Raw genomic sequence first — 10,803 nt, forward strand, 5'->3', positions numbered from 1 at the left:
CTGGTATACTCGCGCGCCAGGGTCCTGTCGTATCCGACTTCACCATCGGGTGGCGGTACAAGTCTGGACGCCGTCACATGCATCTTTTTCCGGTAAGTCGTCATGGAAATGCGTCGTGCGTTAACGCGTGTTAACGTTGATGCCGTTATCGCGCTAACGTGCCCAGCACTAGTATAAAGTAGTGTCACGTACCGCGGTACGACGACTGGTAGCGGCGAACGACTCTATCGGCAGAGCGCTAGCCACGCGCTTAAGGCCCCGATACACTTTCCGCGCACATCCCGCATGCGTGTCGCATATCACAGACCCTGGTATACTCGCTCGCCAGGGTCCTGTAGTATCCGACTTCACCATCGGGTGGCGGTACAAGTCTGGACGCAGGGAAGAAGAAGAGAACGATGCTTATAGCTCCCCCTCGGACAAGTCGTGCATGACGTTTTTGCGACAAAACTCCTCTTCCAGTCACCTTTTCGTTAAATTTAGGGTAACCCTTACCCTAAAGACAGCGCATGCGTACCAACCAACTTACATGTAAAATAAAACATTAGGAGACATTTTAATGCCACACCTCCTAAAATGAATTAAAGTTATGACGTTTTAAGACTTTTCAAGGGTTCTCTTTGTCTTGCAGTCGTCGCACAATCAATCCACTTCCTGTTTGCAGCGTGGGGACGGAAACTGTACTGAAAAAAACACTTTAAAACAAGAGAATAACAACAGCTAAAAAATCGAACATGTCACCGTTTTCTCCTGTCGTTTTTTCTTTCAGAGCGCCGCTGCCGCCGATGTGGCTGCAGAGGTGATGGACCAGCCAAAGCGAGTGTCCCTGTGGACGGTGGAGGAAGTGCTGGAGTGGGTGCAGGACCGGTATCCGGCCCAGATGAACAAACTGCACAAAGCCATCATTAAACACTCCATATCAGGTACACAAAGTTTAGCAAGAAGCAACTTGTGTCAGTGTTAAAAAAAACATCTGCCGTGTTTTTCCCCCCGTCCTTCGAAGGCCGCGCGTTGCTGAGATTAAAGGATCATCACCTGGAGCTTCTCGGGGTGGAAGCTGAGGAGCAGCAGCAGGAAATGTTGCAGGACCTTCTTCTCCTCAGAGTTCGGGAGGAAATCAGCGAACTGAGCGACATCTGCTCGGGTGAGAAAAGGCTGAGGCTCAGACTCACACGGGAGCGGTTTTTAAAGTTTGGCAACTCTGAGAGTAACAGCAGTAATCTGGAATATACGCAGTCATTTTCTTCTGTATATATTTTATATGTGTATTAATAAAAACAAAACAATTATTTTTTAATGGATAATACACACTTTTCTATCGGTATATTTGATAAATGAATCAAAACTTTATTCTATGCAAGTTATGTTCAACATATAAACAAAAATGTTAAGGAAAAACCTGGAAAAATAATTATTTGGTGACTCAATTACTGCAACTGAGTAAATTCAATGATATTTTACGATAATCAGATCAAGACCGTATTCAGATTTTAGTCTCGTTATGCACTAGAAAGTGCTCAAAACCACTTAAGATAACACTTTTCCTAACTGTTAAAAAAAATAAAGAATCAAATACACCCACGTAATCGAATACACGCCATAATTTAACGTGTTAATCCCCTAATCTGATGTCCCAACGCTCCGAAAAATGAGGTTTCCACATTTTAATTACAGTATATTATATGTATAACTAATGTCAAACATGTCAACAGGAGAATGAGTGCAATGTTCTCGTCGTATTTTACTTAAAACATCATAATCTGAACATTTGTCGTCCGTGTAAACAAAGTGGGCGATAACACACACACACAGATTGTGGTGAATCCAGTGAATTTTAAAGTGTCAGTCTTGAAATATATGTTTTGAAAAAAATGAAAATTAATGTTTTAACAAGCTTTTCAGCCATAACATTGCAGCGCTGATATTGAGGAATTCAGTCATATACTATGATATCTATAATATAGCACTAAATATTAATAAAAAAATATATGAAATTGGCAAAATAAACTGTGTAAGAAATCTCATTTCACAACTCCTGTTTGTGTTACAGCATATTTACAGGCAATAAACATTAAAAAGCCATGGAATTACACAAGAAATCAACAGAAATGAAAAGTAATAACTGTATTTTAAGTATTTTTCAGTGCCGCTAAAAAGACACATTTTTATAAAAGGTCAGAAAAACAGTCTAAGTTCAGATTTATATAAAGTATTTCAAGATATATCTCATATATCGGGAACTAGCCTAAAAATATTGATATTAGAGCTGCAACTAACGATTATTTTGGTAATGGATTAATCGGTCGATTATTTTCTCCATAAATCGATGAATCGTTTGGTTCATAAAATGTTAAAAAACGTTGATCAGTGTTCGTCAAACCTGGAAATTATGATGTTCTCGAATGTCTTGTTTTGTCCACAAACCAAAATCATTCAGTTTTTATTGATTTCTTTGTTATGTTTAGCAAAGAAACAAAGAAAATATTCACATTTAAGAAGCTGAAACAATCGGAAATCTTGTTTTAATCATGAAAAAAGCTTCAAACTGATTATCGATTATCAAAATAGTTGACGATTAATTTAGTAATCGATTAAACGATTAATCGTTTCAGCTCTAATTGATATATATATATTATAGAGATATTAAGCCCTACCACACAGTCATATATACTATTATATATTAACAGGCCTAATAAATGTTGCCGCTGTTGACTTTAAATGCTGCCAAAGTCCTGATTAATGCTCTAATTGCGAAGCGTTTGTTATTAAACACGAGCGTCCAGCCGCTAACTTACAGTTCTCTCCTCTTCTCTGCAGACTGTTTCTCTCTGTAATAAATCTCCAGAAGAAGTGCCGAAGACTCCAACACCCCCCACAACACCTCCACCTCCTCCTCCCTTCGCCTTTTTCTTAATTTCCCTTCCATCCATTCATCCGTGTGAAGTGGAGAGAAAAATGTGGCGAGTGAAAGAAAAACACAGCGAGAAAAAGAAGAATCAATGAGGAATGAAGAGACAGAAACCTATTTCCTGGATGAAATCCGACCTGGGCAGACGGATGAGATGAGTTTTTGTCTTTTTTGTCTCACTGTCCATTAGTCCCTGTCTTTTTTTTTTTTTTTTTTTTTTTCTTTACTCAATAATGGGTTTTTTTATTCCAACACCGTGTTATGATGCACAGAATATTGACTTGTTTTTCTTACCGAAGCAACAAGACTGACAAACCTCAATGGACAATATTTGTCCATTATGTAATTGGACGACACCTCCGAGTTATCAAACCTCAAACCAGACGCTTACAGGAAATTGTGGACATGATATGTGGCCTGAAAACAACATTACGTAGAATAATATAATCTCACATATTATACACTCCTGCACATACACTGCAGTGTATCTGTTACTTTTTGATTTAAACATTTCAATGTGCTATAATTCACAATATACACCGTTTTTTTTTTACATTGACGACAATGTTGTGATATTAACCAAAGTTAGGCGATATTTTAATTAGAATAACTCTCAAAAGTGCTGATCCTGGACCTGTATCAACATTTAATGAGTTCTTTCTTGGCCCGTACCCCATCCCTCCATTAGAGCCTCCTTCACACTGAAATAAAGTGGAATATTCTGTATTTTTTTTAAATCAGGGTGACAAAGGGTGAATACACCTGTGGTGTGTTATTTCACTCCCCAGCCACCTGTGATGAAACTGGTCATTTAAATATGGCATAAATAATACATTAATAGTCATTTTTGCTATAAAACATTCCTGCTAAAGTTTATGCTAACGTGACCCAGTCTCTAGAACTAGCAAAAAAATGAAGCAGAAGACGAATAAATTAGCTTAAACACCCGAGTACTGAGTTCTCACTCACGTACAAATGTTTAACCAGCGAGTGAATAATATGATTAATATAATTAAACACTTCCCCACTGGTGGAAAAACGAGTTAAAACCCAGGACTTACCTGTTTGTTTGGCTAGTTTTCAATGTGGTGTGTGTAAACAGTACAGGTTGACCTGGTGAAAAGAACAGGGCCAGGAAGTGGGCGTGGTCTAGGTGGGTGTGGTTGGGTAAAGGCAGGAAAGTACCAGAATAAGGAAGTGGGGACCAAAACGAAGCAGGAATATGATAAAAACATGATAAATGATGACATTTTTCTACTTTTCATCCAATTAATTATTTTTAATAGATAATAGACACTTTTCTACAGGTATATTTGATAAATTAATATTTTATACAAGTTATGTTAAACATATAAACAAAAATGTAAAGTAAAAGCCTGGAAAAATAAATATTTGGTGACTCAATTCCTAATTTAAAGTAATTTAAATGATATTTTACGATTACCTCAACCTAATTAGGGTCATACTCAGAATAATAGATAATCAGATCAAGACAGAATTCAGATTTTAGTCCAATTATGTAATAGGAAAGTGCTCAAAACCACTTAAGATGACAAATGTCCTATCTGTTAAAGAATCCACAGCATAATTTAATGCGTTAATTAATGAGTTGCGGTAATCTGACGTCCTAACGCTACAAAAAAATAGGTTTGTTTATGTTTTTGAGTGCAATATTCTCGTTGTAATTTACTTAAAACATCATAATCTGAACATTGTCGTCCATGTAAACAAAGTCGGCGATTCCAGTTTCAACTTTTTTCCGCAGCTAATACTTGCAAAAAGCCGGCGCTTTATGAACGCCCGTAATATAAACCCGGTCCTAAAACTTTCAGACACCTTAATTTCCTGCTTCCTTTTTATTTATGATGTTGTCAAACCTTTTTAGTGTGTATTATAGCATCAGTGATGCTGCGTTTGTGTTCCATAAAAAAAAAAGTGACTTTTTTTCTTTTTCATGGCACTGTTGCCGTATGGTCAGCTGAATTAAAAGTGCTGCTTTGGCAACACCGCCCCCCAAAATTAATTATTATTTTTGGATCATCTGTCTCTTTGGCGGAGAAACTCCTCTCAGACTCCAGTTGTTCGGCTTTAGTGTGATCATCACTCACTTGTTTTGTCGTCTTTGTGCTTTCACAGCTGCAGCCGCCTCCCGTGTCCACTAGGTTTCCTCAGCAACGCTCTTCGTGTCCGGCCGAGGAAGTGTCTGAGAGGTTGAGATCACGGACTCTGGGGAAAAAAAAAAAAAAAAACTAAAGGTCATAATAATAAAAGCATGAGTGGGAACCAGACGGCGGACAACAAGTGTCGCGTTGATGAACTAAGAGCGATAAAAATGTAATCAAACTGCGTCACGTCCACGGCGTCGCTCGTAAATCTGCCTGACTCTAAATCAACAGCTGCAGCATCACATCGTTTATTTTTTTTACTGCCGTATTGTAAGAGAAACTGAAGTTAGTGGAAACATTCAAGGAAATGTAAAGGCAGCAAAATATATGTGACCTTTAGTGTTAAAAACACTGTACGTGTTTACAGTTTAACGGTAAGCTAAGACCATAGTCAGACTAAGACGGGCAATCGGACAATTGGCCGTGCACGCCTGCCTCTGCCTCCGTAGGTGGCGCTGTATCCCTCTGTAAGCTAGTGTGTATTGAATCAGTTTCCTGTTGATCTTTATGTTGCAGAAAAACAAACAGCAAAACGCCAAGTCAGCCAAGTCTGACTCCAGTCCGACTAAGTGTATGAATCGCATTGTCCAGGTATGAGAGTCCGACTAAGACTAGCCCGAATGTAGTCGGACTAACGACTAAAATCTGACTTTCAACATGCATGTGAACGCATGTTGAACGAGTGTTGTGTTTTCCTGACCATCTGAGCTGCACTGAAAACACAACACTGGAACATGACTCTATTTGTGTCCAGGTATGTTAGTCCGACTAAGACTCGATTGTAGTCGGACTATAGTGTTTAGATGACATTGAGAAAACCAAATGATTTTCTTAGTCTGACTAAGACGAGCTCATATTTAGTCAGACTAACGCGTTGTTTACATGACGTTACGAAAACCAAATTATTGTCTTAGTCCGACTAAGACCAGCTCCATTGTAGTCAGACTAACGTGTTTACATGACATTGAGAACACCAAATGATTGTCTTAGTCCGACTAAGACTAGCTTGATTGTAGTCAGACTAGTGTGTTTACATGACATCGAGTACACCAAATTATGGTCTTAGTCTGACTAAGACTAGCTCGATTGTAGTCAGACTAGTGTGTTTACATGACATCAAGTACACCAAATTATGGTCTTAGTCTAAGACTAGCTCGATTGTAGTCAGACTAATGTGTTTACATGACATTGAGAACACCAAATGATTGTCTTAGTCCGACTAAGACTAGCTTGATTGTAGTCAGACTAGTGTGTTTACATGACATCGAGTACACCAAATTATGGTCTTAGTCTGACTAAGACTAGCTCGATTGTAGTCAGACTAGTGTGTTTACATGACATCAAGTACACCAAATTATGGTCTTAGTCTAAGACTAGCTCGATTGTAGTCAGACTAATGTGTTTACATGACATTGAGAACACCAAATGATTGTCTTAGTCCGACTAAGATGGGACTTTTAACGTATGTAATGCGCGTAACATGCATGTGAACACCGTTTCTAGCCGTACCATGATTGCCATATTTCACAAAATACAGAAATAAGAAGCTGCCTTAAACACACACACACACATCTACTTGCTTTAGTGGTTTGACCTTATGTGTGTCAGTGTGAATGGTTGTTGTGTGTCAGTGTGAATGGTTGTTGTGTGTCAGTGCTGTCCTGTCCGCTGTCTACCTTCCCTCTCACCCAGCGTCAGCCGGGAACAGATAATTGATGGATGGATCTAACATTTTCTGTCCTGAGACGTTTCTGCCAAGAAACAGTCTCATAAAATCTAATACAAGTAGGTTTTTTTTTTCTATGTGTGTGTGTGTGTGTGTTCTTGTATGTGTATCTTTGTGAGGACGGGGGTTAAGACTTGGTGTTTATGGTCAAGTTAAGGGCCTAGGGAATATAATACGGCTATGAGTGTCCTCAGGAGGAATATTATGTATGAGAAAGAGTCAGATTACAGAACACCAAACTTTTTTATCAAGTGACCTTTACTCTCATTTTCCTTCTTTCCAGGCTTGATTATGTTATTTATTATGTGTGTGTGTGTGTGTGTGTGTGTGTGTGTGACAGTGTGATTAATACCCCAGGAGATGGTGTGACATTTGATTTGGCGTGGCGTGGCTGTTGGAAGCGCTTGCTCAGCACAAACGTAAATCCACCTCAGCGGAGGCGTGAAGGCGATGATGAAAAACAGCAGAGACCCTGACTGACGTTATTTGTGATGCTAAAAACACACATTCAGTGACTCTGTTAATGTAGATTAGGAAGAATAAGCCGTAATAATAATAATAATAATAATGGGCTTGAGCAATTATGTTCTATTGTTCTATTCGTTTAAAATGGCAGGATTTATTATGTCGAATGCATAAATCTGACAAACTATGCAAACGGTTTTACACCCATGTTAAGTTTTATACCTGACAGTAAACTATAGTATGACTCAATATCACTTATTCGTCACGACCTATCTGAGTATCTGCTGATCTTCCTTAACCTTAAAGAAGGAAACGTGACTCAGCTAAAGTGCACTTGCTGACATTTTTACACTCTCTGCATAGTGAAGCCGGATTTAAAAGAAAAAAAAAAAATATATATATTTAATATAGTGGATTTTAAAGTTTTATCTTTCCGATGATCCAGTGATTTCCACAGTAACAGTTAGGAAGCGTTAGGAAAATCGTTTCCAGGATCCTTAAATACCAACAATCGCAATCGAGGCTCTCTGTCCTAAGCCCCTCCCACCAATGCTAGCCGTTAGCGCTGTTTTTTTTTTTTTTTATCAAACTTTTTGTCCAGCTTGTCTTCCAGAAAAATCCGTACGAGCACCACGTCAGGCAAAGTATACCCAACAACGGCGGAGGACGCAGCGGACACTACATTAGCATACTTTTGCTACATAGTTAGCCATGACAGACACTATACTCTGCTATAGTATCACACGGCATGCGTGTTGCGTGGCGGCTACCTTCCGCTGTTGCTGCGTGCGCTCCATCCGTCAACACTACCGGCTTCGTCCACAGCTCCGTTAGCATTAGCGTTAGCATTAGCGCGACCAGACAGCTGGTGCCGCGAGTAAAGGGATTTCAAAAAACTGCATGTACATGTACTGTAAAAACACAAAGAAACAGATGTTTCACCCACTGACCGACCGGAATACGTGAAGAAAACGCTAGATTTGCAGGAGTGTTGTTTGACTTCCTGTCCCGCTTGCGTTGAATTCTGCGATTGTGTATTTTATGCGGGAACAACGGACTGACGGAACAACGCAAACAGTCGCTAGAAGCTGACACAATGACTAAAGTGTACGGGAATCACTACCGACGTCGCGGCGGAGACGCTACACGCTACGTGGTATCGCGGTGGTTAAAGCTACTTACAGCACGAAATACGTCATATCGTAGCTTCAACGCTAGAAACACTGACTTTATCTCCGATATATAGATTTCGTAGATGTTTAAACATGTCACAGTTTGATGCCGTTTCTTTTTTTTTAGCCGTGAAATAAACTTCCTAATATACAACAAGACTTTGTTAGTGCGTCAAACCGTGACTTGACTTATTTCCCATGTCTAGACGTTTGGATAAGAGACAAAAGACAAAACCCACGTACGAGCAAGTGTTTTTCCACTGTTGATTCCAACAGGGCGTGAACTGCGGCCGCCGCGACGGCGTTCCGGCGTCCCCGCGCTTCAAACAGGTAAAGGATGAGCGTCTCCTCCTGCTCCTCCTTCACTCCCTCAGTGTCTTCCTCTCTCGCTCGGTCCCTCTGCAGTGATTTATTCGGAGCTGCACCGCGGAGAGAGGAAGATCAATAGTTTCTGAAAGAGAAATGAATTAGTGTCAGGCCACTGTAGGGAGGAATAAAAGGATGGAGGGTTCGCCGCGAGTTCACAGGAACGACGGCGAAAGTTGAGGAGGCCGCGTCGCCGCTCAGAACTGCACTCACTGAACACGGTTCACCTGTAAATATGAGAATATGTCACACGTTGCACACCTTGGAAATTTGGCCGCCGCGATGACGGCGGATTATTGAGTGATTTATTTGCATTCGCAGTCCTTGGCCCCCGCGAGTTTGTAAATGTCAGCAAACACAACGGGCGACTAATAGTTCTCGTGGCGCGAGGCCAACGTGACTGGGCACAAAGCTACTGGCACGCGGCTAACCGCTAATTAAACCATGTTAGAAACGGAAATGGAGGGAAAAATAAACCACCTCAAGGGTTCCCATGGGTCCTTTAAAAAAAAAAAAACATTCAAGGCCCTTGAAGGTTTTGGAGAGTTGCCCGAAATAGACACTTTAAATAATGTATAGAAGGACAGTTTAAGCGAACTTCTCTCACTTTATTAGGTACACATGAAACCCACTGAACTGGTAGAAGAAGTGCGACATGGCCTGGTGTCATTACGAGGTTTGCAAATATTTTCAACGGATCCTTGTTCAGGGCGATGTTGACTATTATGATGGTAAATTTCAAGTCATTCCGAGATACTTTTTGTTTCTTTGAAGAAAGTCAGCTCACTGTCAAAGTGCATCAGGGCAAATGGATCATTTCCTGATATTCAAAAATTCATTAAAATTTTTCCTTATAGGTTTTCAAATATTTTCAACACATCCTTGTTCAGGGTGATGTCGACTAATATGATGGTAAATTTCGAGTCATTCCGAGATACTTTTAATTTTTTCGAAGAAACTCAGCTCACTGTCAAAGTGCATCAGGGCAAATGGATCATTTCCTGAATTTCAAAAATGTATTAAAATTATTCCTTAAGAGGTTTGCAAATATTTTCAACAGATCCTTGTTCAGGGCGATGCCGACTATTATGATGGTAAATTTCAAGTCATTCCGAGATACTTTTTGTTTCTTTGAAGAAAGTCAGCTCACTGTCAAAGTGCATCAGGGCAAATTGATAATTTCCTGAAATTCAAAAATTCATTAAAATTATTCCTTAAGAGGTTTGCAAATATTTTCAACTGATCCTTGTTCAGGGCGATGCTGACTATTAAGATGGTAAATTTCAAGTTATTCTGAGATACTTTTTATTTTTGAGAAGAAACTCAGCTCACTGTCAAAGTGCATCAGGGCACATGGATCATTTCCTGAAATTCAAAAATTCATTAAAATTATTTGTTAAGAGGTTTGCAAATATTTTCAATGGATCCTTGTTCAGGGCGATGCCGACTATTATGATGGTAAATTTCAAGTCATTCCAAGATACTTCTTTGTTTTTGAGAAGAAAGGCAAAAGGATAATTTCCTGGATTTTTTGTGTTGGGAGTTCTTCAAAACTTGATTCTAACACATTTTTTAAAATTTATTTTTATGAGTTATTGGTGCTTTTTTCTATCATCTGGAGCCACTCTGACCTTTCCACACTGACTTCTGGCATCAACAACTTTCTTTCTCATTCTGAATCTCAGTTTGGACTTCTCAACCTCGTCTACATACGTTAAACGCTGCCCTGTGATTGGCCGATTATATATTACTGCGTTAACGACCAGTTGAGCAGCTGTACCTAATAAAGTGGCCGTATAAGGTCCATTGTTTTCCGGAAGACGAAGCTGCAGAGATTATGTACATTTTTACAAACATTTATCTAAGACTACCAGAGCATGTAAACAGTTTATGAGTGGAACAGTCCAATCCCCCTCAATCCCCCTCCAAACCTCTGCTGCTGCTGCTTGTCTTCAGGTAACCATCTGTGGAGTCGACAAAAAGCCTGTCTGACAAATATCT

The sequence above is a fragment of the Microchirus variegatus genome (assembly GCF_963457635.1).
Source record: "Microchirus variegatus genome assembly, chromosome: 12".
In the NCBI taxonomy this organism is placed as follows: Eukaryota; Metazoa; Chordata; class Actinopteri; order Pleuronectiformes; family Soleidae; genus Microchirus; species Microchirus variegatus.